At 46.0% G+C, this 26,962-nt stretch overlaps 1 protein-coding gene and 1 long non-coding RNA gene across 7 annotated transcripts in view; one reads left to right on the top strand and one right to left on the bottom strand.

The window, feature by feature from the left end:
- Positions 1-6,898: 6,898 nt before the first annotated feature.
- Positions 6,899-14,113, bottom strand: LOC115094429. 2 transcript variants are annotated; one of them, XR_003857550.1, is made up of 3 exons: positions 13,884-14,113; positions 13,141-13,424; positions 6,899-9,107 (listed from the first exon to the last, which is right to left on the bottom strand). It is a non-coding gene; the product is annotated as an uncharacterized LOC115094429 (long non-coding RNA). The 2 variants fall into 2 exon arrangements; XR_003857551.1 differs by having other exon boundaries at positions 13,141-13,347.
- Positions 14,114-14,204: 91 nt separating this feature from the next.
- Positions 14,205-26,962, top strand: part of CCNB3 (cyclin B3) — a 91,444-nt gene continuing 78,686 nt past the window's right edge. The window contains exon 1 of one of the 5 annotated variants that reach the window (XM_029607475.1): positions 14,205-14,412. The gene's annotated coding sequence lies outside the window, so the exon portion shown is untranslated. Of the gene's footprint in view, positions 14,444-26,962 lie in introns of all 5 variants that reach the window. The other 4 variants (XM_029607474.1, XM_029607473.1, XM_029607476.1 and 1 more) reach the window with 4 other exon arrangements.

Genomic DNA, 26,962 nt, shown 5'->3' with positions numbered 1-26,962 from the left:
CTAGGGATGCGCTAGTGTCCCTAGCGCCTCTTTTTACCGCGGGCCCTAATTTGCATCTTCTCCCCCCCTGAAACGCATGCACAGGAAAGTGGCCTGGGTGCTCGCCCGCTCCTTTTACTGAATCGGTTCATATGTCAGCTACCCTACATCCCACTCCAACCCCAGCATTGAATGAAGTGAGGAGGAGGTGAATGTCTCTTCTCCATCTTCCTGAAGACAGCAAAGTAGTGTGTCGCACCTTATTCCTCTCCTAGATCTATGCTGCCACTTGATTTGCAGCAGGTATGAGGGAAGGAGGGCTAGGGTGGGAGGAAATAGAGAGCATGAGAGGGCTGGCCTAAAAGGTTGCATAAGAACTATATGAGATTGGGAATTGTGTGTGAAATATTGTGAGGGGAGTGGAGGGGTCACAATACAGCTAGGGATGAGGATAGATGGGGCTGAATAAACAGGAGGAAAGGCAAAAGAGGAGTGAACGAAAGTCAGAGGGGGAGAGTGTGTCCAGAAGTAGTGATTGAGCAGGGGGGAGGGTACTGAGCAAGATGGGCTTGGGGTGGGACAGAGGTGTTGAGGAAGGTGTGTGTGAAAGATAGCCAGATGTGGTGAGGTATCTATGTTGGTTGGGGGGAGGATGGAAGACAGAGAGCATTAGGTAGTGAAGGGGCAAGGGAGGGTGACAGAAATGGTAAAGGGGAAGAGAATGAAACATAAGAGGTGTGATGGGTGGAGGGGGTCAGAGAGAACTGGAAATGGTGATTGGAAGAGGGGAAGGATTTGAGAGAGACACACACGGAGGTGATGGGGAAGATTGGACATGTAAGAGTTAGAAGAGGGGGGGGGGGGAGTGATATTGGAGGATGTGTTAGAGAGAACCAGAGATGGTACTAAGGAGAAAGAAAAAGAAGGCATTAGGATCAGGAACAGAGGGTGGGTGGGTGCAGGCAGAGAGAGAGAGATGAAGGCAGGGCAAGAGAGAAAGCGAGGGGGTGCATTTGGATACGGGTGCTAGGTAGAGGGTAGGGGAGGAGAGTGTGTAGGGAAGGACATGAAGGAAACGAGGAATGGGGGCAGGGGAAAAAGAGAGAGCCAGGGGACGATGATGCTTGGAGATTTGTACGTGTGTGTGCAAAGTAGCACAAGGAGTGGGGTGAAATGTATTCTGCTACAGCCGCTGAGCCTCTGTCATTATTCTTATGTGGGGTGGAGGATGTTTTCCTGGGGCTGCTGAGACAGACAGGGAAAGGGTGGAAGGATTGAGAGACTTGTGGGGATAGAGTGGAAAGAGAGAGAGAGAGAATTAGAGGGTGGGAGGATTGAGAGACACTGGTTGAGGGTGCAAGAGATAGAGAGAGAAAGTGAGAGACTGGTGGGCACAAGGTGAGGGAACTGAAAGCAAGAGAGAGACTAGTGATAGGATTGAGAGAGAGAGAGAGAGAGAGAAAGAGAGAGATTGATTGATTGGTACATCTAGAGGGATTGATGAGACTTGTGGAGGGATTGAGAGAGACTGATAGGAGCATTGAGTGAGTTCGGTGGGAACCAGATGGGAGGACAGAGACACTGGTTGGTACAGATGGAGAGACTGAGAGAGATGGTGGGAACAGGGTCGGGGATTGATTGAGAGGCTGGTGGAAACAGAAAGGACAGAGAGATTTGTCAGAAAAGGTTGAGGTAACAAAGAGAAAGACACTAGTTGGGACAAGGTGCGAGTACTAATAGAGAGATACTGGTGGAGTTGAGGGGGAAAGGGGAGATCCTCATTCAAACCAGCTTCCCTGTGCAAAGGATCCAGGCTTTTCCCCCTCCAACAGTCTCTTTAAAATGTTCAGCTCTTTGGTACAGGGTATTATAAGAACATAAGAAATTTCCATACTGGGTCAGACCAAGGGTCCATCAAGCCCAGCATCCTGTTTCCAACAGTGGCCAATCCAGGCTATAAGTACCTGGCAAGTACCCAAACACTAAGAAGATCACATGTTGCTAATGCAATTAATAGCAGTGGCTATTCCCTAACAGGTCGATACAGTAACGTTGAGTTAAAGATTCCCCGTCTGTAACGTGCTGGGAGCGCACAATACAGACGAGTAAGGCCATCCAGCGATACAGTCTCCAGTTTCACGCGTCCTTAGCGCTTCCTAAACCCTTTCCTAAACCCTTTCCACACCCAGCATGTAAATGAACGAAAAAGCTGTATAATGAAGGAATTAGCTATTCCACTGCGATACTGTAACGGGCGCTAATATTATCTCCTCCGTAACCCGCTGTTCTGCCGCGGCCTTAACGTGTTAGTTTACCGCCTCCCCCTAGTAGGAGTTAGTGTAGTGTAGTGTAGGGTAAAAACATTGCTTACCCGCCCTGGTCCCGTCCGGTCTCCTGCAGCCCCGTCCGGTCCCCTCCTCCCGAAGTAAAAAAAAAACAAACGAAAAAGTAGCAAGGCTCGGGCCTGCTACGGTAAGTGTAAAAAGTGTAAAAAACAAAAAACCTGTGCGTTATATAAAAAAATAAAACAATTTTAAATACCTGTCGGAGGGCCGTGGGTCCAGGCGGCCGGTGGGCAGCCATCAGCGGCATCCGGTAGTCCCTTCTCCCTTCCTCCCCTGCCTGGATGAGCGCCAAAATCGCACGGGCGGGTCGGCAGCGGGGGGGGGGGGGGGGGGGTGGCAGCAGGATCCGGGGGCGGCGGGGAGGCAGCAGCGGGGGCCGGGGGGGGCAGCGGCAGCGGGGTCCGGGGGGGCAGGGGCAGCAGGATCCAGGGGCGGCAGCGAGATCCGGGGGGCGAGTAGCGGCAGCGTGTTCGATCGGGCAGGCAGGTAGGTGGCAAAATAAAGATGGCCGCCTGCACGGGGGAAAGCTGCAATTGGCCGCTGAAGATGTGACGTCACACCCCGTGACGCCAAACGTCGTGACGTCACGTCTTCAGCGGCCAATTGCATGATTTTCCCGTGCAGGCGGCCATCTTTATTTTGCCACCTACCTGCCTGCCCGATCGAACACGCTGCCGCTACTCGCCCCCCGGATCTCACTGCCGCCCCCGGATCTCGCTGCCCCCCCGGACCCCGCTGCTGCCTACCCGCCGCTCCCGGATCCTGCTGCCGACCCGCCCGTGCGATTTTGGCGCTCATCCAGGCAGGGGAGGGAGGGAGGAAGGGAGAAGGGACTACCGGATGCCGCTGATGGCTGCCCGCCGCCCACCGGAAGCCTGGACCCACGGCCCTCCGACAGGTATTTAAAATTGTTTTATTTTTTTATATAACACACAGGTTTTTTGTTTTTTTACACTTTTTACACTTCCTGGTGCCTGTCATTTCAAATGTCATTTGAAATGACAGGTACCAGCGCACCCAGGTTACTGTGTAGGCGCTGTTACAGCGCCTATACAGTAAAATGGGTTGCGCGGGCATAACCCTTCCCTAACGCTTCACAGCCGCGGCATGCATTTGCATGCGATTAGAGGAGAGTATCGGGGAGTTAGTGAAGAGAACTGTGCGTGCGGGGAGGAAGGGTGCGCCTGACACTGCCACACTGTTTTTACCGCGGCCTTACAGTATCGAGCCGTAAGTAAACTTGATTAATAGCAGTTAATGGACTTTATCTCCAAGAACTTATCCAAACCTTTTTTGAACCCAGCTACACTAATTGCACTAACCACATCCTCTGGCAACATATTCCAGAGCTTAATTGTGAGTTGAGTGAACAAGAATTTTCTCTGATTAGTTTTAAATGTGCTACTTGCTAACTTCATAAAGTGCTCCTATTATCCGAAAGAGTAAATAACCAATTCACATTTACCCATTCTAGACCTCTATCATATCTCCCCCTCAGCCATCTCTTCTCCAAGCTGAAAAGCCCTAACCTCTTCAGCCTTTCCTCATAGGGGAGCTGTTCCATCCCCTTTATCATTTTGGTTGCCCTTCTCTGTACCATCTTGTTGTGTCCGTCGGTTCCCGACGCCCTCTCTCTGCCCTCCTTACCTCTTTGGCGCCTCCCTCTTCGCCCGCGGGAAGATTGGCTGCCGCAGCATCCTTCTGCTGAAGTCCTCCGGCATCCCCGGACCGGTTAGATGATGCAACCCGCCATGTTTCCTGGAGGCCGAGGGGCGCACGTGCTGTGCAGCCCCGACTGAAGTACCGGCAATCGCGCGAACCTCAGGGGCGTCCCCCTGAGATGACGTCACCCGCGACGGATATATAAGATCTTAGAATTTGCTAACAGTTCGAGTTAGCAAGGGTTCGGGTTACTCTACCTAAGCTACTCGGACTTACCTGGGGTACCCGTTCCTCGGGGGCCTCGCGCTCTCCTTTGTTTTTCAGGTGACAGTCTGGAACCGGTACTCACTCCTCGAGGGCCCTCATTCCCAGACTTGCTCAGTATTCTTTTTTGCCTGGAAGTCATCACTGCCAACTACATCAGTGAGTTACCAATGCTCTCTCAGAGATTTCCCTGGAACCAGGTACTCACTCCTCGAGGGCCTATACATTCCAGCTCCTGTGCTTCTATGAGTCATTGTGTGAGTGTTACCATAAGGTTCGGTACATGAAGTCTGCATACCCTGCCTACTCACTATATTTCAGTTTCTCTACAGCTCAGCCTCCAGGGATCGCTGTTCCAGTATCTGAGGGACTACAGCCCAGCCGGGCATTCCAGCTCACTACTGCCACCTGTGCAGCGGCACAGCTTGAATCCCGAAGGTCGTCCCCCTTCCTTCTTACCGTGCTCTTTCATTTTCTCTCTATTTTTTGACTTTTTTAAAAAGTTTTTTCCCATCAGGGAGAAGGTGATGCTGAGGAGGTCTGAAGCTCTGCGTGCGATTCCACGCGTGTAAAAACAGACTGAGGAGAATCGATTCCAGCACAGGAACTCACGCGCAGCCTCAGAGCAAAGCTCTGACATCACTTTGAAGCTCCACCTCCAGGGCCTGATTGACAGTTCCCATGAATGCATGGCTAATTCAGCCCTGCAATTGACGGGAAAAAGTCTTTAATAGACTTTGAGAGCTCCGCCACCTAGTGGCACAGAGGACGTACTCATACAGCATAGCTAAGTCGGCTGCTTTTCTATGTGAAAATCAAAGTTTCCCCAGGTATAAAGAGAGGATAATTAGTTTTATCCATATTAGTTGTAATTATTGGGTGTTATTTGATGTGTCTGCTGTATCTGAAATATTTTATTGCTATTTGGAAAATTATGAGTTTTAAATTTTTGTATATTCTATTAGTCAGCTGCTTTGAAATATTTATTCTTTTTCAGGCTGATGCATTATCTGTGTTCGTTAAATGGACGCTCACGAATGAGCACCCGCTCCCTTAACGTGCGCTGATCCACCTTTCCTGGGCCCCCGAATTTTTAAATCGTGCCGCAGTAAAAATGAGATGCTAAGGGAAATTGTGTGCCCCTAGCACCTTCTCGGCAAAAGGCGCCCAGGAGAGCTGGCGGTCATCCGGTTAGGAAAACAAATGCTCAGTTTGAGGAGCATCTATTTTCCTAACCTGTGCACAGCCATGCGTTAGGAAAATGGATGCTCGTTAATTGAGCGTCTCTTTTCCTAACCTGATCGTCTGGATTTTTTTATTTCGGTTCCTCCAACTTAATATTACCATGATATTAAGCCAGAGGAACTAAAAAAAGGTACAGAAAAGCAGTATTTCCTGCTTTCTGTAACGTTTTTGGGCTCCTCAAGAATTAACACCTGCTTTGGGCAGGCGTTAATTTTTATGGGTTAATGTGTGCACATCTGGTGCACTTTTTTTTTTCTTTTGCATCAGAGAAATAGGTAATAGCCTCATCAACATGAATTTATACATGATGAGCGCTATTAGCTACATGCTCGATTGGACGTGCATTGGAGGTGATGGACACGCATCCAAAATGCACATCCAGTCCCGTGTTGAGCCATGCACTGTGGCCAGCACATGGTATTGCATCAGCCTATTTATTAATGTGACGTTGCTATTATGAGTAATGATTTACATTTCCTAATTTGATGTTTTATGAGGAATGGTGAAGTGTGTTTTTCCATTTTGGCTTATTGCCGTGTCCAGTTCACTTTTTTTTTTTTTGACTGCACATTTCTATTTATACTTATGGTCTGTTTAACCTGTGTTTGGTGAGGGGCTGTCTGTGTTCTGCATATGTGACCGATGTAAGCTATTCAGCTAGCATGTTTCTGTGTAGTGATTTATAGCAGCCTGGCTAATTCTATTTTCCTAATTGGAACTGTAATAGTATTTTTTTTTTATTTAAATTTTATTAAGTTTTCAAATTCAATACAAAAAGCAGTACTGACAAATATAATAAAACAAGCCGTAAAGCCCGTTAAAACGGGCTACATCCCTCTGTCTCTCACCTCCCCCTCATTCTCTCTCCCCTCACTCTTCACCACCCCCCTCCCCCACCCACTCCTCTCCACCCTCCCTCTCCTCTCACTCAGTCCCCCCTCTCCCTCACTCCCTCCCACTCAGTCCCCCCTCTCCCTCCCTCCCACTCACTCAGTCCCCCTCTCCCTCACTCAGTCCCCCTCTCCCTCCCTCCCTTCACCCACCTCCATTTCCTCCCGGCGCCGTAAGCGTGACTTCCCGCAACCCTCACCCGGCTCCATTAACTCCTCCCGCTCCTGCCGGCAGATCTCGGGGGGGGTCACTCCCGCGCGCGCGGCAGTGACCCCCCCCCGAGATCTGCCGGCAGATCTGGGGAGGAGAAGTAGCGGTGCCGCTACTTCTCCTCCCGCTCCTGCCGGCAGATCTCGGTGGGGGGGCGCGGGAGTGACCCCCCCCCACCGAGATCTGCCGGCAGATCTGGGGAGGAGAAGCAGCGGCACCGCGCGCGGCGCGCGGCGCCGCTGCTTCTCCTCCTGCTCCTGCGGCCCCACCGCCATTTTTTTTTTCTGATCGACATCCTTGCCCGCACATGCGCAGTAGAGCGCAGCTCTACTGCGCATTTGCGGGCCGTCGGTCACAGGCCATTTATAAGGTAGATAATAATTAATAAACAATGGTTAACGTGTCTTGATCAAAACTCAAACAGTAGTCGTAAAGATCTGTATTGCAATTCCTCTTTTCCTGTTCCCATTCCCTCCCCCCCTTGTTCATCATGTCCTCTGCATACATTGGTATTGATTTCAGGAATCATCGCAGTCTCATGATACAATATCTGGAGAAATTAATTCAGATCCGATGAGCCTCTGTGTGTCAGGCTTCTCATCAAAGGCCAGTGTGTTCAATGCATTACCTTATATTACTCAGAATAGTACACATTATGACTTCCTTTGGGATTTATCAAAGCCTCTCTCACTCCCTGCTCAACAAGAATTACAAATGACCTAACGTACTTTCATAATCTTATGTGTTAACCTCTTAAGGGTGACAGTTGGGTTGCAGTGCCCAAACCTGTAAAGGGTCAAGTGTTAGAGCAGAATGGTTGCCACACTGCGAGATGGTGAGCTACTCCATCATGCTGTACTGCTGTTAGATAGTCGAGATGACGATAGTAGTGTAGTTTGGTCTCCACTTCCTGCACTAGCAGTAAATCTACGGATTTCCAATGCTGAGCAATGCTAGTATGGGATGTGATCATAATATACATACATAATTTCTGTTGGTGGTTATTGAGGTCCGCTATAGGAGCATTTAGTAATGCGGACAGTGGAGTTAGGGAAACGGGTTCCTGGAGTATGCGACTAGTCCACTGTGAGATGGCTTGCCAAAAAAAGGAGATTTTTGCGCACTCCCACCAAATATGAATAAAGGAGCCAATAGTGCCACAGCCCCGCCAATGCAATTTCTCAGGGACTAGATGCCATCGGTAAAGCAATTTATAGCTATTTTCCTGCAATCGTGCTGAGATAGAGCACTTGCTTATTTTCTGAAAAAGAATTCCCCATGACTTGATAGGAAGTGATTCTCCTAAATCTGTTTCCCACTGTGAGATGTGGCTAAAGTTTGAATTGTCAACGACATTGAGCAGTCTGTACAGCTTTGATACTCCTTTAGTCTGTATGTCAGCTTTAATGCACATATTCTCAAGGAGCGATCAGGTCCCTCGTAACTTTTGGTGACTACTAATTTCCTGGATAAAGTGTCTAATTTGTGCATATGCTAGAAAGCTATACAGAGGTAGTATATATGCCTCCGTTAACTGACAAAGTTATTATTTCACCCATTTGTAGTAATTGGCCTATAGTACTGATGCCTGCTAGTTGCCATGCTTGAAAAATCCCAGATTGATAGCCAATAGCAAATTCAGTATTATTATATAAATGGGTTTGATAATAATAGGAGTAGTTCCCCACTATTTTCCCTTTCCACTTATCCCAGATCATCAGAGTGGTCACCAACGACCAAGGGATACATTTTGTTGGCCGCCATGTTTGCCTGGGTTGCCAAGGAAGGGTACCTATAGGCATCTCCCCCACCATAAATTGATTTGCTAGGACCTATTGCTTGGAGTTATGCACCTGAGCTAAGTCGACTACCACTTTAATTTGAGCGGCCGCATAATAAGCTTGCAGGTCCAGCATCCCCAGTCCACCCTGTTTTTTATCCTGTATAAAAACGCACCGTGCCACCCTAGGCGGTCGGCGACACCAGATGAAGTCAAAGATTTTCTTTTGTGTTTTCCGCAAGTAAGTTGGTGGTAGTAGGATGGGTAATGTGGTAAATAAGTATAAGTACCGGGGTAGGACATCATTTTAATTATGGCAATGCGCTCTAGCCAAGTGAATGAGTCTTTGTGCCATTTGTCTAGATCTTTGTCTATGGTTTGTGATAAGGGGACATAGTTAAGATTGTAAAGCTCGTGTAAATTGGTATTGATGTGAATTCCCAAATATATGAGTGATGTTTTGGCCCACTTGAAAGGAAAGGATTGGGAAATGTTGTGGACCTGCGAGTGGGTGAGGTTTATGCTGAGTAATTCCGATTTTTCAAAATTCATCTTGAATCCTGATACTCTGCTGAATAGAATTAACTCTTGTTCAACTCCTTTTAGGGATTACTCAGGGTCTGCTAGCGTAAACATGATATCATCTGCGAAGAGGGACAGTTTAAAACTGTAGTCCTCCAGTGTGATCCCCAGTATAGATGCAGACGTCCTGATCCTGGTTGCAAAGGGTTCTAAAAAAAAAAAAAAGAGCAAACATAAGTGGAGAGAGGGGGCAATCTTGTCTTATTCCTCGACCAATTTCAAACCTGTCCCCATAACCCCTGTTTACTTTAACCATGGCTTGCGGTTTGTTATATAATTGAGAGAGCCATTGTAAAAAGAAGGGACCAAAATTCATTTTGGTCAACGTCAAACAAAAAAGGCCAGTGTCAAAAGCTTTTCAGCATGGATGGAGAGGAGTGCAGCTGGTATATTCTCTCTCTCTTAACCCACCAGCTTAGATCTAAAATCTTCCTTGTTTTGTCTGCCGCCATTCGCTGGGGCACAAAGCCTACTTGATCTGAACGGAATAGGGAGGGCAGGTATTTATTTAGTCTCAAGGCTATTATTCTAGCCAATAGCTTTAAGTCTTGATTACGGTAATTAACGATATTGGCCTATATGAGCTGCATAGTGATGGATCTCTGCCTGGCTTGGGCAATACTGTGATGTGAGTGGTATTGGATTGAGCAGAGAAGCCTCCTCCTTCTTGAATGTGATTGAAAAAAATCCACTAAATGTGTGGCTATACTCTGAGAGTGTTTTATAATACTCTCCGGGGAGCCCATCCATTCCAGGCAACTTGCCATTTTTGAGCGATTTGATCAATGATGTCACTTCCTCTGTAGTGATAGGGAGATCTAAGGCTTGTTGTTGTTCCGGGGATAACGTGGGAAGCTGCAAAGTTGCTAGATACTCTAATGTCTGCGTCCTGAATTTTAGTATTTGGGCTATATAACAAAGCATAAAAGTCTGAAAAACACTTTCTGATGGCCATGGGGTCTATAGTGATCTTGTCGGTAGTGTCTTATTTTAGTAATTATACTTTGGGCCGTTCAAGTCTTTAATTGATGGGCCAAAAGCTTACCTGCCTTATCGCTTCCCTCAAAGTATTTCTGCTTAACCCATTCGAGATTAGATGACAACCTAATTATCCATAAGGTGCTTAATTTAAAATCTAGCCTCAGTAAGTTGTTTATAAAAACTTTTGTAGATTGGGAACGAAAATGCTGCTTAGTAAGCGTATCAGTTTTTCCCAGTAGAGAGAGGCGGAGGCATTCCCTTTCTTTATCAGCCGCGGCTTTAGCGATACAGTGCCCTCTTATCACAGCCTTGGAACATTCCCATAGACAGCTCTCTGAGCTTACTGTATTGTCATTAAGCTGATCGTACTTGCTTAGAGGAGCTGCTAGTTTCTGAACAAATGTTTTTTGTTTGAGGAGGGACACCAGAATGTTTGCCCCCTGTGACCCCCCTGAATAGAAATATCCATCCAAACCATCCCATGATCAGACCATAATCGATTCAATCTCACTTTTTTTAACCTGAGGGACTAGGCAAGTATCCATTAAAATAAGGTCTACTCGAGAATAAGAATTACGTGGCTTGGAGTAGAAAGAGCATGCTCTAGATCTAGAAGTTGGGTTGCAATGGCGCCACATATCCACTAAATTCCATGCTTTCATAAGATTGCTTAATACAGCTCTAGCCTTCTTCCCAGGAGTGTTCCTATTCCCAATAGGGTGGTAAGAATTTTTTAATTTCAAATTAAGGGTCAGACTAAAGTCACCCCCCCCCAGATTATAAAGCCCTCCCCATTATTGTCTAATAATTGCATGATCTGTGGGAAGGAGGCGGCGTGATCTTGGTTAGGAGCGTACACAGATAATAATGAATAAATGTCCTTGCCCAATTTGATTTTAAGAAAGACATATCTCCCTTTGTCATCGATCACGTGCGCTTGAGTGTCATAAAGGAGTGTGGAAGTAATATTCCCGTCCCAGCATATCTATTATGTTTCCCTGCTGCTGCTAAGTGTACATGCGAGTATTCCTTAAGAGACTAGGTGTTCATGGCTCTTACGAATAGGAGTCTCCTGTAAGAAGGCTACTGTGATATTCAATCTTTTCAGATCCCTAAGAAGTAATGTTTTCTGTATGTATTTAATCCCTTGACATTAATGTAGCTATGCGAATCATTTCTGTTTTGAATGATGGCTATTATATAGCATAGAAGCCAAGTCAGAGACCTCTGCTCAATTGTTGTATGCCAGGCTGCATGAATGAAGAAATTTTGACAGATATAGTTCCCAATACTATGTGATACCAAGTATGTGCTGCTTATTCCCAGGGCTGAGTCCCCTTGCATTATAATCCATTGTCCCTCCTCCACAGATTCCATTCTTGGTGAGCCCATTACCCAAGACAACCCCCCTCAATAACAGAAAGATGAACATTAAACTTTAAGCATTATTACTCAACTATAAACTTTTGGATAGTAAACGCAGTGTTTAGCTATACTTGCTTTTCAGTCTTGGTAAACAGTATACAGTTCAGTCTTATGCCTGGCCAGTATGTTTTCCCATCTCATGGTGCAGCTCAAAATCCACTCACTTAAGCCTTGATCGGACAGAGTATCTTGGGATGGAGGCAGTTTATTATTCGCACGCCTCTTCGGTCTCTCCACGCGCTGCCCTTTTGTAGCTGCTGTCGCCCGGGATCAAGAGGACACCTCCGTTGATGCGATTTAGGGAAGCTCAAGGGCAGCTTGGTGAAAAATTTCAGGAGCTTCTGATGCGCTTTTCAGGCGGTATGTTTTGCAGTCGCTCTGGAAAGTCAGAGCGAAGGGGAAATTCCAGTGATACTTGATTTCCCCTCGCCTCAGAGTTTCAGTAATCGTTCACAGTTCAAATCTCTTCTTTAAAATACTTGCAGCCAAGTCTTGAAAAACAGACACTTCGAAGGAGTTCCATTCCCAGATCTTTTTTTGTATGTGCTACAGCCAGGATATTTTCTGGGTGTAACTATGGAAATTAATTATGATATCCCGTGGCTTATTATCTCTACGTGCCCCAAGAGCTCGATGTGCACGCTCGATTTTGATAAAGGAGCTCCGGGTGGCATTTGTGCAAGGAGAAAGGTACAGAAAGATCTCACGTACAGTCGGTAAATTCATTGGTTTCCGGAATCCCTCGCAGCCGAATGTTGAGGCGCCGGGATCGGTTTTCTAAATCTTCAAGTTTGTCAGAAAGCGTATTTAATTCTGAGTGTCCATTTTATGATGTATTAGGGAGTTGATTGTCGATTCATGGCCTTCCACTCGAATATCTAGCTCATCTACTCTATGACCCAGAGCTAGGAAATTTTCCCACAGTTCAGAGAAGGAGGTTAACAGTTCTTTGTGCTGCTTCATATCGGCGCACAGCTCTACAAACCACTCTCTCAAAAGGGATTTAGTAGGTAGTCAGAGAGAGTCAGGGCAAAGTCTGCTGTAGCTTGTGGGGACAGTATCAGAGCTTCTATTTCTGTACCATCTCCCGCCATACATTCCATGATGTCAGGCCCTGTTTTCCTCGTTTCCGCTGCCATTCTGGTAAAGGAAAACTTCTGTAAGTCTCCTTTTTTACCTGTGGTCATCAGTCCAGGTTAAGAAGTAGTTCGAGCGTACACTGACGATTTTTGCTTCCTGCGTTGCTGGTAAATTTAATTAATTGGGGTGAGAGTTTGCGGGAGCCGTAGGATTAATCGGCCATCTTGCCTCGTGGCATATAGCGCCCCCTTCGTGTAATGGTATTTTGAGCCTCTTGTAATATTTGCAGTGTTGCTTTTTCATAGATGTCACTGTGTGAGTGCTGGCATTTAATGCTGTTTTGGTATGGAAGGTTTACTACATTGTAATTATAATTCCATTTATTCTTGGCTTCCTGAAAACCAAGCCCCCACCCAACATGCATCACAATATGCCTAATAGCATATGGGTTCCAATTTCTTCTTGGGTTTTCTGGTTGGTATACCACAGAAGTGCATGCAAATATAATATACATGTTGTAAATAATTATAACATGCTGCCAACCAAAGGGTGCTACACTGTGGCCGGCGTCCTGTACCTAATCATCCTGGGTGCAGCATTGTGTCCTGTGACTTGCTGGGGCTCCCAGCATGGTTCCTGTCATCCTGCTCCTCTGCTGCATCCCGCTGCTCTAAGTAAGGGCTTATAACAACTCACCAGCTTTATAGGGTCAGCTCCCAGGATTTCCTTGGGGTGGATTGATAACATCGGCGCTGCTCTAACAAAAAGAAGCTCACTCCTCTGGGCAGGTGCCCAAGCAACAGGTTCTGCTTCTGTATTCCTCTGCATTTGGCCGCTCCTATACTGACTTCCAATTGAGATTCAGCCTGCTTCCTGACCTTGCTTCTGTCTGCAGACTATGACCTATAAACAGAAACCGAACCGGAAACTGCAACAAGCCAGACTGTATACAATGCAGCAATGGAGAAACAATCAGCAGTCTGCATAAATCAAATAAAATGAAGAATATAAATCAATTAGTAAAACCATATTTATAAAAAAAAAGAATATTTCCAATGATCTAAGGAATAGAACATCCAATAATTGAGCTCATGCAAAATTTAAAACATTTCCCAAATATTAAATTATTTCAAAATGGCAGACAGACATTCAATAAGTAAAACTAATAAGGTTGTACAATTCTCTGCTCTCCATACCTGAAAACTTTATTTCCAGTCATCCTGAGTAAGGCATAGATTAGTGAGGCAGCACAAATTTTCTACACAACCCCTGACAGGTTCCCATTCACACCCCCCCACCCCCCAAGTTAGGTTTCCATGCACACAGAAATATACACATATACACCCCAGACATATTCACATACACACAGCCCCCCAGGTCAGGCTCCCATTCACTTTAAACACACAGAAGCGCCCTCCCTGTCTCACACACACACTCACAAGCCCCCAGCTGAACAGCTCGTCTTCGCTCGCCGGCCTGGTCTCCGGCGGTGGCTAGCAGCGCGGGATCCTCGGTTCGTCAGCTCCGCCGGCTGTAATTAGGACGCGACACATCGATAAAGAAGCGCTGCACTAGACTATTTAAACCAAGCCATGCTTGCTAAATCCCGCCTGACATTACGCAGCAGCCACTCATGTAGAGAAACCATGGAGATGAAAACGGCCACGGCTCTTTCTACCCAATACCGCTTCCTGATAAGGTACGACGCAGCTATTCTGATTGGCTCCCGGCCTCGATTTTTGAAAAATTCCACACGCTCCGTCCCTTAGCAACCGCATTCTGGTGGGCACTTTGATTGGCTACCGGCAGACCAATCGCTTCTTGGTCTTCCCGGCCTTCCCTGCACTTTTCAAACTGGGAGAGAGACGGAGGAAGCGTGTGCGAGACCTTTGGGCCGGCATTGGATTTTTGGTTCTCGCCTCCATCAGGTACCGCTGGTTATACTGTGGTAACACGGTTTTCTAGCAGGTTGGTTTACCGTGGCTTCACGAGTCTTGCGGTAGGTAGGGTACGGAAGGAGGAGGTAGAAAAAGAAGGCGGTGATGATCTTCCTTCTGCAGTGTGTAGGTGCATATATCGGGGTGATGCCACCGTTCTGATTTAATTCTGAGCTGTCCCGTGCAGGGCTTACCCCGGGGCAGATTAATTACTCCAAGTGGGATCGCAAGTCTCTTCTTTCGTTTCTCTAATGCCAGTGGGGCCCCCTCCCCCCCCCCATTATTGCTTGGAAGCTGCTCTGTCTTTTCCATTGTGATGCTCCTGCTGGGGCTCGGGTGAGCTTTGGGAAGGTCCCGGCTGGCAGTTCTGCTTATGTGCCTGGAATGTTCACCGATTCGCTGGTCTCCTCTTTGTTCTCCATAAAGAATCGCGAATTGAATGGTGAAACACCCATGAGGGTACTTTTTTTGAGTTTTCTTTTTTTTGTAGTAAAGCAAATTTCGCGTCGGGAGGGAGGGTGTTAGAGCTCGGGGAACAGAGGTATTCTGGAAATATGCCTGTTTAATTGTCTTAAAAGATATTGTTAGAGTAAAAGTTAATAAACGATCTTCAAGCGGCTTATACTTTGACGAGGTTAGTCGTTTTTAGATGTTGTCATTTTGTACTAGTCTGATTAGTGCAGATCTAGGGAGAATTAATTCCTCTGATATACAAAGGAATGTATTTTTAAAGAGTGTATATAAGGGAGGTTCCCTGACAGGCTGACCAATGCATTCAAGAGATTCTGTGAGCTGTGTTTGTATCCTAACAAAGCACTATCTGTAACACGTGACAGTGCTTATAACTTAAAAGGCTTGTAAATCTGAGCCAGGCATAATATAGAAAGCCATCATAAACGATGAGGTAATTGTGTCTTTGCAGGAGAGGTGCATTCAGAAACACAGTTGATAGCAATGTCATATTGGAACACTGCAGGACTTGCAGATTTTACTGAGATGGGGAAGTTGTGTGTATTGCATGTAGTCCCTTACCTAGACAGCTGGCTTGTCAAAAGCGACTCCCAAGCAGGAGTGCTGGATGGGTTGACCCTGACCATGTGGGCGCTGCAGTCTCGGGTTTATCAACTACCTGAAATCCCACCTCTACCTGTTTTCCCAGCTGGACTTCATAGGAGCCAGACTGGACACTGCTCAGGCAAAAGCGCTCTTGCCCTATCCTTGCTGGCAACCTTGGTGTGCAACAGTCAGTGCATGAGTACTCACTTACTGCTTTGTTTGCTGGGCCACATGGCAGCTTCTGTTCATGTAACCCCATTAGCCTGTCTCTGCATGCGCAGAGCACAATGGAAGTTGCGGTCTCAATAGCAGCAGGCATCCCAGGACCTTGTTGCGTGATAGGGAGACCCTCAGAGGAGGTCCATGTCTCCATCTTGGTGGGAGAACCTCTTCAATCTGGAGTGGGGAAGTCCCAGGCTGCCCCGCCTCAAATAGTGCTTACCACAGAAGCCTCTCCCTAGCTCTGGGGAGCCCGTGTGGACAACCTCAGCATGCAGGGTCAATGGACCGCTCGAGAAGCTCTCTTGGAGCTTTGGGCAATTCATTACGCACTTTGGACGTTCCGAGACCGCTTGTCCCACAAAGCAATCCTGATTCTAATGGACAACTAGCTTGCGATGTGGTACATCAACAAGCGGGGAGGCACAGGGTTGTTCCTTCTCTGCCAGGAGGCTGTGCAGATCTGGTCCTAGGCTCTGTTGAAAGACACGTCCGTGCGAGTAATATACCTGCCCGCAGATATATTGAACATGCTGGCAGCCTATGCGCTCCTGTGAACTGAAATTTCTCACCTGAAAAATCCTTTTCCTGGTGGCGGTTACTTCAGCTCGTATGATAAGTGAGCTTCAGGTCTTGGTTACATACCCGCCCTAAATGAAGTTCTTTCAGGATCATGTGGTTTCTGCCTACGCATCCCAAGTTCCTGCCTAAGGTGTGGTGACTGATTTTCACATCAGTCAGTCCATTGTGTTGCCCATCTTTTTTTCCAAGGCCCCATGCACACCAGGGAGAACGGGCTCTACATACTTTGAAATGCAAAAGAGCTCTGACCTATTTAGGCCACAGACAGTCCACCTGACTTATCTTTTGATAAGAATAGAATGGGGATTGCGGTGGGTAAACAGATCTTATCCAATTGCCTAGCAGACTGCACGTAGCAGAATGAGATGCAATCGGGCCTTCAGCTGGGAGGCAGAATTAAAGCTCACTCTCAGGCCGATACAGTAAAGTCCGCAGGAGAGCGGGTGAACGCCAGCTCTCCCGGTGCGCGCGATTCAGTATTTAAATTAGGCCCGGCGGTAAAAACGGGCAAAAGGAGGTGCTAGGGACACTAGCGCGTCCCTAGCGCCTCCTTTTTGACAGGAGCGGCGGCTGTCAGCGGGTTTGACAGCCGACGCTCAATTTTACCGGTGTCTGTTCTCGAGCCTGCTGACAGCCATGGGCTCGGAAACCGGACGCCAAAATTGACCGTCTGGTTTTCGGCCTGACAGCCGCGGGCCGAATTCAAATTTTTTTTTTTTAACTTTTTTTACTCTTCGGGACCTCTGACTTAATATCGCCATGATATTAAGTCAGAGGGTGCACAGAAAAGCAGTTTTTACTGCTTTCTGTGCACTTTCCCGGTGCCGGAAGAAATTAGCGCCTACCTTTTGGGTAGGCGCTAATTTCTGAAAGTAAAATGTGCGGCTTGGCTGCACATTTAACTTTCTGAATCGCGCGCGAATACCTAATAGGGCCATCAACATGCATTTGCATGTTGAGGGCGCTATTGGGTGCAGCGGATTGGACGCGCGTTTTCCGCCCCTTACTGAATAAAGGGTAAGGGAAAACGCGTGTCCAAGAGCAGGGTGACAGTGCGCTCCATCGGCCTGTCTGTGAGGGCTGTGGCTGCATTGCTGAAATCTACAGGGCTGCGACGTGGAGCACCCTTGCACGGTCACTGCCCATTATTGTTTGGACAAAGATGGTCGACAAGACAGTAGCTTCGGCCAATCTGTCCTACACTACCTCTTCCAAGCTCTACCTAAAGCCCCCTTGGTAGGGATTAGGCTGTCTACCTATTTGACCAACAGCACCACCGTTGTGCCCATTGGCACCTTGTTCAGTACCTATTGGTCTTGGTTGTTGCTGGCAGCAGCATGGAGTTTGGTATTCACCCATCTGTGAGGACTACCATCCTGCCTGTCCTAGGAGAAAGCGCAGTTGCTTACCTGTAACAGGTGTTCTCTTAGGACAGCAGGATGGTAGTCCTTAGGAAACTCGTTCGCCACCCCGCAGAGTTGGGTTCTCCTGCATTTGTTTTTATTTTCTATATTAAAGACTGAAGGGGGACCTCGCATGGACGTGCGGATAGTGGCATGCTGGGCATGCTCAATGTGCCAGTCAAAGTTATAGGAACTTTAACAAATGTTTTCCGTGCCAGGCTTCATCTGATGATGTCACTCATCTATAAGGACTAACATCCTGCTGTCCTAGGAGAACACCTGTTGCAGGTAAGCAACTGCACTTTCTCCGGGGACAAGCAGGATGGTAGTCCTCACTCATGGGTGATAACATCAGATGGAGCCCAATTCAGAACATTGATCTCAAAGATTCTAGAACTTTCAAACATGCCCTACTGAGCATGTGCAGCTGTAGTTATCATATTGCCCTCTAGGCAGAGTCCCTCAGTATTTTTTTGTTTCTGGGGAACCGTGTGTCACAGTATTCAGCTTTGCTCTCTCCAAACTACTTTCGTAAGTGACTTTTTTTGTTCTAGAGCTGCAGCTGTTTTTCTTTCCTTTAATTTTATTTTCTTTTCCTTTTTTCCTCGTCTTTCCACTGTCTGCCAGCTGCATGGTGGGCCTTAGTTGCTGTGCAGCCTGGAAGAGTCTAATATTAAGAACATAGCATAAGGCTTGCCATACTGGCTCAGACCAAGGGTCCACTAAGCCTCATATTCTGTTTCCAACAGTGGCCAAGCTAGGTCACAAGTACCTGGCAGGATCCCAAGGGGTTGATAAATACTGCACCTGTAAGGGAGTCTAATATCTGTATTCTCTCCTTGCTGTCTTTGTTTTTGTACCTTTTCTCAGGTGCAGGCAGGACTGACAGAATGCAGTCTGTGGGTGATCTGTATGGGCCACTGAGCCTGGGGACTCGCCTGATTTTTTTTATTTAAAGCTTTTATTAACAAATTTATAAAAGAACAACAATACAGTGTACAAGTGAAATAGGTACAAACAGAAATAACTCTTGGAAAAGTACACAATTGGTATAATTCTGCTCCTCTCCCTCCCCCTTTTACCATACTCACAACATTTATCTGAAAATAATCAGCCAAGAGCAAGACACAAAGTGCCTGGTGTCACAACATTTTGAGATATAATGCTATAGGAATAATATTATACAGCATATCCAAACAGTGTAATATTATTTGTTGGGTCCTGGAAATGCCAAAAGAAAGGGATTTCTATGAAGGAAGCTGGATAGCCCATTCATAAGGATAGGGATACCCTAGAAAAGAAGGAGAATGACTTCTGAAGCAAAACAGAATCATAACCCGGAACATCAATGTCATAAGGGTTTACAAGATCATCAATCTATATAGTATCATATGTCTTATACCAAGAGATGAAAGGAGCCCATACAGTGGTGATGTGTTCCAAGATTTGTAGTTTATGTAGATGATTGATAAGAATTTTCATTAGAGGTATGTGAGTGCTTCGCCAATTACAGGCCAAGGCTAAGCAAACCACTATATAGATTTGCTGGCAGTCGATGGTGTGAAGGTAATCCTTCTACCGGTTTGCCAAGGAGTGCGTGTGTGGGGTCCAGCGAGATGGCCTGTCCCACAAGTTGAGAAATCCATTTTGTGACCTCCGTCCAGTAAAGAATAATAATCGTGCAAGTCCACCATATATGTATCGGAATGCCCACATTGGCGCCAACAAGCATCTGATGAATCAGGATGCATCCTGGTCAATCGTGTAGGTACATAATGCCAGCAGTACAGCATTTTTAAGCAATTCTCTTGGAGGAGAGCAGATAGAGAACTTCTAGGCCAAGATAAATTGAGCTCTTTTTCCCACGCCAAGGAACATTCAAGTTTAGTCAACTGCGCTCCCTGTAACAATGTATATCATTTGAAATTGTTTGTTTTCTTGACTCCGTGAAGAGACAGACAATACGTTTCAAGCATGGTTTTTGTAGTCTCTAACCGAGAGGAGGTTAATATGGATCTGACAAAATGCATGATCTACGCATATTCCAAAAAAGGTATAGCCACGGTGGGATATTTAGCTTGAAGGATTGAATAGGACAGTATCTGTCTTTCTTGTATCAGCGCCCCAATAGTCAAACCTAGGGATTTCCAAACTGTAAATGCTTTGTGGGGTAGGCCCATTGGGAATTGAGTGTTGTGAAATAAAGCAGATGAGAGATGATACGACGTGCCTCCTACCAGTTTCGATTTCCAGCGTGACCAAACCTTTAACGTAGTGCTAAAAGTAGGGGGGATAGAGAGTACTGTGCGCCATGTGGAGCAGGGTTGCCAGAGCATTGCGCTAAGGGACATATCCCCAACCAGATATTGGTAATAGTCTGCCATGGAGCTGCACCGGAGTGTCCTGCATGTAAATGAATTATCGTCTTCAGTTGAGCCGACGCATAATACCATACCAAATTTGGAATTCCTAATCCTCCACAAGCTTTGGAACGAAAGAGTACTGATCGAGCAATTCTTGGCGATCTTTTCCTCCAGATAAAGTCGAAGATTTTTTTTCTGAAGACTATTCAATAGGCTAACTGTCAGATAAATAGGTAGCGTGATGAAAAGATAGAGGAATCTAGGGAGGGCGTTCATTTTAATTATTGCTATGCTTCCAAACCAGGAGTGGGGATCCCTATACCAGCGGAATAGGTTGCTCTTGATGGCGGTAGATAATTTAAATGATACAGGCGATTGATATCTACGCCCAGGTAAACGCCTAAGTATTTTAGTGGTTTAGTCGTCCATCGGAAAGGTAGCTGAGCCTGTAGATTGTAGATTGTGCATAGCAGGAGCTGGTACATTTAGGTTTAAGATTTCTGACTTCTCTGAACTAAATTGCTGGATGGCCCTCAGTACTGCTGGTAGAGAGGTCTGAGGTTGAGTGAGGGTAAAGAGAATGTCTTCGGCAAAGAGTGTCAGCTTGTATTGGGCTGATCCCAGTTGAATCCCTGTAATGGCCATGGTATTCCGAATGGTAGTGGTAAAGGGTTCAAGGAAGAGCGCAAAGAGCAGAGGCGATAACGAACATCTCTGTCTAGTGCTCCTCTCTATGAGAAAGCTGGTCCCATAGCCTCCGTTGACCTTCACTTGGGCAGTCTGTCTATGATACAGTTGCTGGATCCACTGCAAGAAGTGATCTCCAAACCCCATTCTAGTAAGGGTATGAAATAGAAATGGCCAGTGTACCATGTCGAACGCTTTTTCGGCGTCGACAGCCAGTAAGACACTCGGTATGTCTTCTTTATGCACCCACCAGATGAGATTGATTGCGTGACGAACGTTATCAGAGGCAGATCGTCCTGGGATAAATCCCGCCTGATCCTGATGTACTAATTCTGGCAACATGGCATTGAGACGCTCGGCGAGTATATGTGCCAGGAGTTTAAGGTCAAGGTTTATTAGTGATATTGGCCGATAAGAGCCACAGAGGGTGGGATCTTTGCCGGGCTTGGCGATGACTGATATACCAGCAGTATTGGATTGGGGACCCAGACTCCTCCTGTTACTTAGAAAATTAAAGGCTTCCATCAAGAAGGGCGCCAGAGAGTCAGAAAAGAGTTTATAATATTTGCTAGTTAAGCCATCTAGACCCAGAGCCTTGCCAGCTTTCAGAATTTTAATCGCCTTGTGAACCTCCAACAAAGTGATAGGTCTATCCAAGATTTCCTATTGTGATGCGGTTAGGGATGGTAGGGCCGCATCAGCTAGATATTTATATCTGGTAGCTGGATGTCAGAGCGGGATTTATATAATTCAGCATAGAAATTCGAGAAACATTGTTGAATGTCCGTTGTGTTAGTCATCATTGTCTCCTGTGCATTCTTGATCTTAGCAATACTGTTATGGAGCAAGGCACCCTTAAGGCATCATGCTAGGAGTCGTCCGGCCTTATTATCCCCCTCAAAGTATGTTTGGTGATGTTCAGAGCATGGGCTATTTGTGTGGTGTCTAAAATTTGTAGTGCATGTCGAGCCGCATTCAACTGTTTGTATATGGGAGCCGAGGGTCGTGACATATATTGTTGAGACAGGGATTTGATGTCTTGTAGTAACTTTGTCCTTTTTTCATCCCTGACATGTTTGCAATAAGAGGCCCTAGAAATACTCTCCCCTAATATATACCTCAGAGCAGGGGTCCCCAACCACAGGTCCGCGGACCGGGCCGTTGGGGGTTTTTTTGCTGGTCCGTGGTGCCACTCTCCCCGGCTACTGTTCATTGGCTGCTGCGGGGAGGCGGGGCGAGGCTGGGAACCCGCCTCCTCCAGCCCCAAAAGGGAGGCGGCACGACCAGAAAAGCAAGAAGATCAGCAAGGCCGTGGTGGAGCTCACGTCACCACAGCCCAAAGAAAACAGTCGCGTCTAAACGTGCAGGTGCTCCTTCTTCTTCCTGCCCACGCGGCCCTGGAAGAAAAATGTTGCCGGAACTGCACGGGCAGGAAGGAGGAGGAGCATTAGCCGCGTGCAGAAGAGGAGTAGTGTGGCCCGAGAAGACCAGGGCTGCTGCAGAGCCCATCCTGCAGCGGCCCATGAAGAGGAGGCCCAGAGGTGAGAGAGAGGCTGAGGGTTTGTAGAGTGTGTATGAGATGAGTTGAGAGATTGTGTGTGGGAGTGAAGACCTGAATGTTTGCAGAGACAGCATGTGAGAGCCTCTGTGTGTGTGTGAGACATCATGTGACAGTGAGAGTCTGTGCTTGAGCAAGACAGCATGTGGGAGTGAGAGAGAGACACTGTGTGTGAGACTCAGACAGCATGTGCCAGTGAGAGACTGTGTATATGATTGTATGAGAGAGAGCATGCAACAGTGAGAGCCTGAGCTTGAGCAGGACAGCATGTGGGAGTGAGTCTGTGTGTGTGAGACTCGGACAGCATATGTCAGTGAGAGACTGTGTGTATGAATGATTGTATGAGAGAGAGCATGTGAGTGTGTATGTTTGTGTGTGAGAGAAAAAGCATGAGAGAAAAGAGAGAAAAAAAGGGCAATATAAAAAGAATTGGCAAAAAAATAAGAAAGGGACGGTGGGGAAAAATAGCCTATGACCAACCGATTAGGAAACTGAGATCAGACAGCAGATGTAAAAACAAATAAATTACTTTTTACTGATTGGCACATTGTAATCTTTGGGAATGTGCAAGAGTAGCACTTTCTCTATGCGGATCTCACAATGTACGAGATCAGCATGGAGGAACTGGAAGCCCATGGGGCCTGCACAGAGGAGGCAGCAGAATGGGCTTCAGTGCCAGTAGCAGCAATCAGCACCTCCCCAATAGCCACGCGGCAGCAGTGACAGTGGCAGCAGAGGAATGAGAGAGGCTCTGAGATTGAGGGAGCCAGTGAGAGTGAGAGCATGAGTGTGTGTGAGAAAATCCAGGGGAGTAAGAGTGTGTGTGTGTGTGTGTGTGTGTGTGTATAGGGGGAGAGAGTATCTTACAGCCTGAGAGTGTGTCAGGGTCTGTGAGAACAAGAGGTTATGGTTGGGTATAAGAGCATGAATGTGTATATATGTGACAGTGTATGCGTGAGAGAGAATGGACATGTGAGAGAGAGAGGATAACATAATCCTCGACAATATCAGGGTGACTGGAAATCAAGAGCTCCCATGTATGGACAGCAGGGGCTTTTAAAAATCCTTATTAGTTTTAATTTTTGTGTGTTTGATGTATGTGCTGTTTTGAAATATTTTATTGGTGTTTGGGAAATTGTAAAAAAATGTATATGATTTTAATTAATAGAAATTCTATTTATCAGTAGTTTTAAAGTATTCTTTTATTAGTATGGTTTTACTATTATAACTGATGCTTTATGTTTCTTGATTTTATTTGTTTTATGAGGAATGGTGGTTCCGTTTTTCCATTGTTAATACACAGAGTCTGGCTTCTTGGAGTTTCCATTTCAGTTTTTGTCTAATTTGTGCTCCTTTATTTTGTATTCTGTATTTGGTGAGGGTCTGTCTCTGCTCTGTGAGTGTGACCGTGATGAGAGATTCTGCTAGCATGTAGTGTCTGTATAGGGATCTATAGCAATCGGGTTTGTTTTGTTTCCTCAGTAGGTGGTGTATTGTTATCCTAGGACCCAGTATAATATTTACCTTTGCTTATTCACAGGTAGGGTTTTTGTTTGAGTCCTTGGTGTTATTACTGTTACGTTACGATAGGATTGCAGTATAGATTTTGAGTGTCTCTTTTTTTGGTGGGGTTTTGTGTTGGTTCACAATGTTTCTGGCAGTGGAAGGTGTTTGTGCTGCTGTTACTGTGAGGTGACACCAGAATCTGAAAATATCTTTTAGTATGATGAGCCGTAAGGGAAACATCCAAGCTCCATTGTTTGGGGGAATTTCAGTGGATGCACAGTGTTAGAGAACTGGAGGTGCAGGATTTATAAATGTCATAATTAAATAAGTATGCACTAAAATCCAACCCCATCCATAACCTCGCCTCCATATGACCAAAGCCCCGCCCTGCCAGGCCATGGAAAAATGGTCTTGCTTGAAGCCGGTCCCTGGTGCAAAAAAGGTTGGACCACTGCCTTAGAGCATTCCCAGATCATCATGAGGGAGGATTCTGCATCATTCTGATTTTGAAAGAAATCCTGTAGTAGACCTTCCACCCTTTTAACATATTGGACATCCTCGAGGAGGCTCTCATTTAAGCGCCAATATTGGGTACCTCTGGTTGTATCATTGACATTGAGATCCAGCCAGACAGGCGCATGGTCACTCCACAAAATCGGTTCTATCTCTACTCTTCGCACATTATTTTGTAGGCATTTATCTACAAGAAGGTAATCAATGCGCATATATGTGGGGTGGGTATATGTGTAGTAGAAGGTATATTGTCTGGATCTTGGAAAGCGCTGTCTCCACACATCCACAATGTTCCACATATCTAAAGGAGGAGTGTATGTCTGGCCGTCCCTGTGGAGGCAGCACCTACTCTGGAGTTGTCAAGATGAGGTTTCAAAGTCATATTGAGATCACCACCCGCAATCAAATGTTGGTCTGCCTGAAGGGTTATGCAATCCTTGATATGTCATAAGAATTGCATCTGAGCAGTATTGGGTGCATAAATGATTATTTACCTATCCGAAGAGTTACTATTAATATACGACCTTCAGGTCTGCATATGTATGAATTACTTCATGCACCACTGTGGTTGATAATAAAATAGCTACCCCTGCGTATTTAGATCCTAGTGAACTGGATACATAAAACTGCATGGGGTAGTTTTTATGTTTGAGGAGCTTCGTGTGTCTTGGTCTCAGGTGCATCTCTTGTATTAAAGCAAGGTCAATGCCATATTGTCATTCACCTAGGGCACCCACCCTACCGGGTGTCGACGCTTTCCAGTTGAGTACACTGACTGTCTCCAGCTATAGTCAATTCAACCAGTTTAAGTTAATCAAGTTATAAAGTTTAACCAAGTTATTCAAGTTAATCAAATTAGTCAGTCACACATATATCCACAATGCTTTTCGAGGAGAATACTGAAGAGCTGCACTTCCTACAGGGGTATATGTACTACGGGCTGACGTCAGATTGAAATCTGATCCGTCTCCAACTGCTATCAGGAGTACACTATACCCATTGGTCCTGAGTCCATCTGTCTACACTAAGGAAAACAAAATTATCAGGTAAGTAATTTCTCCATTTCCTCTCAGCACATCGAACCCCATACTAATAGCTAGCCCAGTCAACCTGACCTCAGGGAGGTCCCTGCCTTTTATGTGATTTAGCATAGCTACTTTAAAGTGAGTGTGCTGAAAACTAAATTGTCCTCTTCCTGCTTGTTTCATATTTAAGCAAGATAACCCTTCAAGAACAAGTTGCACATCTAGGTCTTCAAAAGTGAGGAGTTGTGTATGGTGGAAAGTGACCTGTGACAGTTGCATCCGTACAGTGCCTGTGTACGAGAGCCCTTTATTTTAGAAGGGCAGGACTACAAGTCTGTAAGCAAGGTGTGATTAAAACCAATGTTGGCTGTTTGGGTGAATTTTCGAACTTGGCTGAAGGCAATGTGTACCTCTCCTAAGACTTGTATTAAAGTCAATGGCTCGAATTCTAATACTTTCGAGCTAGGTAGAGGTACACGTCAAGGCTGTCCACTTTCGCCTCTGCTTTTTGCTCTATTTATGGAGCATTTGGTGACAACGATTAGAAGCAATGGCGACATTAAAGGGATTGGTGTAGGACATTCACAATTTAAGGTTTCCCTTTTTGCAGATGATATCCTGTTTTCAGTGGTTCACCCACAGCTATCTCTGCTAGTTTTAATGCAGGAATCGGATCGATTCAGTGCTTTCTCCGGCTTCAGTCAATGTGAGTAAATCTGAAATATTAAACGTTTCCCTCCCTAAGGACCAGGCTCTTAGGCTTCAGGAGAATTTTCCATTTAAATGTAAACCGTTGTGATGGTATATAACTTAGCGACGGTATAGAAAAGATTTTAAATAAATGGGCACATCGTAGTATTCGATATCTGGAAATTCATCTGGGGTAGATTGGAAACAGCTATTTATCTCAAATAACCTTCCATTATTGGAGCAGACTTCTAAAGATGTGGATATTTGGGCCCCTTATTTCTCTTGTCTTGGCAGAGTGGCTGTTATTAAAATGACCGTTCTCCTCAAGTGGCTTTACCTTTTCCGGCTCTCACAATCGAGGTCTCAGTTAAATTCTTGAAATCTTTACATACAAAAGCTTTTCATTTTATATGGAGGAGGCGTCCGCCTAGGATGGCAAGGAGGGTGTTATTTCGACCTAAACGAATGGTGGGTTATCTGTACCCAATTTTATGCAATACTATATCGCGGCACAACTAAGAGTGCTATGTGAATGGTGCTCTAGATCCTATAGGAAGCAATGGAGATATATTGAACAAATGGATGTACTGAGTGAATCCTTGTATTTTAGAATTTGGGGTCTGCCAGCGAGGGGAGGCTTTGACCCTGTCCCTAATCCCTTTACCGACATGACATTAAGGCTATGGAAGAGGTGGAGGCCGGCCCTAACAGGACATGAATCTTTAACCCCTTTGTTGCCATTGAGCCTTTACAAAGGGCAGCACTTGGTGACTGACTTGGGGAATATATTTAGAAGATGGCTTTGGGTGCTGTGGGCAACTGATCGATTAGTTTAAAAACGGTATCTTTCTCTGACATACAGCTCCAGTTTAACCTCCCTGACTCTGAATATGTTTGCTACCCTCAGTTGCATCATTGCCTCACTGACAAGTCTCTATGGCAGCAGGTTGCTGGAGAGATGACCGATTTTGAAGAAATG

Source organism: Rhinatrema bivittatum, chromosome 6 (assembly GCF_901001135.1).
Source record: "Rhinatrema bivittatum chromosome 6, aRhiBiv1.1, whole genome shotgun sequence".
In the NCBI taxonomy this organism is placed as follows: Eukaryota; Metazoa; Chordata; class Amphibia; order Gymnophiona; family Rhinatrematidae; genus Rhinatrema; species Rhinatrema bivittatum.
The sequence above is the reverse complement of the archived record's forward strand: the minus strand, read 5'-3'. Positions and strand labels throughout refer to the sequence as shown.